The sequence below is a fragment of the Oncorhynchus tshawytscha genome, unplaced genomic scaffold (genome assembly GCF_018296145.1).
Source record: "Oncorhynchus tshawytscha isolate Ot180627B unplaced genomic scaffold, Otsh_v2.0 Un_scaffold_15173_pilon_pilon, whole genome shotgun sequence".
Classification (NCBI taxonomy): Eukaryota; Metazoa; Chordata; class Actinopteri; order Salmoniformes; family Salmonidae; genus Oncorhynchus; species Oncorhynchus tshawytscha.
The window spans coordinates 200,890-203,347 of NW_024609707.1; the positions used below are offsets into that span (position 1 = coordinate 200,890).

The 2,458-nt window shown below is 61.1% G+C and overlaps 1 long non-coding RNA gene across 1 annotated transcript; it reads left to right on the forward strand.

Moving 5' to 3' along the window:
- The first annotated feature begins 438 nt into the window (after window positions 1-438).
- LOC121845598 lies at window positions 439-2,109 on the forward strand. Its single transcript, XR_006082630.1, has 3 exons — window positions 439-495; window positions 1,522-1,617; window positions 2,013-2,109. It is a non-coding gene; the product is annotated as an uncharacterized LOC121845598 (long non-coding RNA).
- The last annotated feature ends 349 nt before the right edge of the window (window positions 2,110-2,458 follow it).

Sequence of the window (2,458 nt, forward strand, 5' to 3'; positions counted from 1 at the left end):
CCAGCTGTAATGAACACGATGGGAGACAGAGAGCTGGTTTCAAGCGCAGGGCGCAGCAGGTGTTACTGTAAGGGACCGCAGGAGGAGGCAGGTAGCTGGGTGCAGGGGCAGGAAGAAGGTCATACACAGGAGGAGGCAGGTAGCTCGGTCCAGGGACAGGCAGAAGGTTATACACAGGAGGAGGCAGGTAGCTGGGTCCAGGGGCAGGCAGAAGGTCATACACAGGAGGAGGCAGGTAGCAGGGTCCAGGGGCAGACAGAAGGACATACACAGGAGGAGGCAGGTAGCTGGGTCCAGGGGCAGGAAGAAGGTCATACACAGGAGGAGGCAGGTAGCTGGGTCCAGGGACAGGTAGCTGGGTTCAGGGGCAGGAAGAAGGTCATACACAGGAGGAGGCAGGTAGCAGGGTCCAGGGGCAGGCAGAAGGTCATACACAGGAGGAGGCAGGTAGCTGGGTCCAGGGGCAGGCAGAAGGTCATACACAGGAGGAGGCAGGTAGCAGGGTCCAGGGGCAGGCAGAAGGTCATACACAGGAGGAGGCAGGTAGCTGGGTCCAGGAGCAGGCAGAAGGTCATACACAGGAGGAGGCAGGTAGCTGGGTCCAGGGGCAGGCAGAAGGTCATACACAGGAGGAGGCAGGTAGCTGGGTCCAGGGGCAGGCAGAAGGTCATACACAGGAGGAGGCAGGTAGCTGGGTCCAGGGGCAGGCAGAAGGTCATACACAGGAGGAGGCAGGTTGCTGGGTCCAGGGGCAGGCAGAAGGTCATACACAGGAGGATGCAGGTAGCTGGGTGCAGGGGCAGGCAGAAGGTCATACACAGGAGGAGGCAGGTAGCAGGGTCCAGGGGCAGACAGAAGGACATACACAGGAGGAGGCAGGTAGCTGGGTCCAGGGGCAGGAAGAAGGTCATACACAGGAGGAGGCAGGTAGCTGGGTCCAGGGACAGGTAGCTGGGTTCAGGGGCAGGAAGAAGGTCATAGGTAATACACAGGAGGAGGAGGAGGCAGGTAGCAGGGTCCAGGGGCAGGCAGAAGGTCATACACAGGAGGAGGCAGGTAGCTGGGTCCAGGGGCAGGCAGAAGGTCATACACAGGAGGAGGCAGGTAGCAGGGTCCAGGGGCAGGCAGAAGGTCATACACAGGAGGAGGCAGGTAGCTGGGTCCAGGAGCAGGCAGAAGGTCATACACAGGAGGAGGCAGGTAGCTGGGTCCAGGGGCAGGCAGAAGGTCATACACAGGAGGAGGCAGGTAGCTGGGTCCAGGGGCAGGCAGAAGGTCATACACAGGAGGAGGCAGGTAGCTGGGTCCAGGGGCAGGCAGAAAGTCATACACAGGAGGAGGCAGGTTGCTGGGTCCAGGGGCTGGGTCCAGGGGCAGGCAGAAGGTCATACACAGGAGGATGCAGGTAGCTGGGTCCAGGGGCAGGCAGAAGGTCATACACAGGAGGAGGCAGGTAGCTGGGTCCAGGGGCAGGAAGAAGGTCATACACAGGAGGAGGCAGGTAGCTGGGTCCAGGGACAGGTAGCTGGGTTCAGGGGCAGGAAGAAGGTCATACACAGGAGGAGGCAGGTAGCTGGGTCCAGGGGCAGGCAGAAGGTCATACACAGGAGGAGGCAGGTAGCTGGGTCCAGGGGCAGGAAGAAGGTCACACACAGGAGGAGGCAGGTAGCTGGGTCCAGGGACAGGTAGCTGGGTCCAGGGGAAGGAAGAAGGTCATACACAGGAGGAGGCAGGTAGCTGGGTCCAGGGACAGGTAGCTGGGTCCAGGGGCAGGCAGAAGGTCATACACAGGAGGAGGCAGGTAGCTGGGTCCAGGGGCAGGCAGAAAGTCATACACAGGAGGAGGCAGGTTGCTGGGTCCAGGGGCAGGCAGAAGGTCATACACAGGAGGATGCAGGTAGCTGGGTCCAGGGCAGGCAGAAGGTCATACACAGGAGGAGGCAGGTAGCTGGGTCCAGGGGCAGGAAGAAGGTCATACACAGGAGGAGGCAGGTAGCTGGGTCCAGGGACAGGTAGCTGGGTTCAGGGGCAGGAAGAAGGTCATACACAGGAGGAGGCAGGTAGCTGGGTCCAGGGGCAGGCAGAAGGTCATACACAGGAGGAGGCAGGTAGCTGGGTCCAGGGGCAGGAAGAAGGTCACACACAGGAGGAGGCAGGTAGCTGGGTCCAGGGACAGGTAGCTGGGTCCAGGGGAAGGAAGAAGGTCATACACAGGAGGAGGCAGGTAGCTGGGTCCAGGGACAGGTAGCTGGGTCCAGGGGCAGGAAGAAGGTCATACACAGGAGGAGGCAGGTAGCTGGGTCCAGGGGCAGGCAAAAGGTCATACACAGGAGGAGGCAGGTAGCTGGGTCCAGGGGCAGGAAGAATGTCACACACAGGAGGAGGCAGGTAGCTGGGTCCAGGGGCAGGAAGAAGGTCATACACAGGGGGTCCAACAAGGCAACGGTACAGGCAGGGA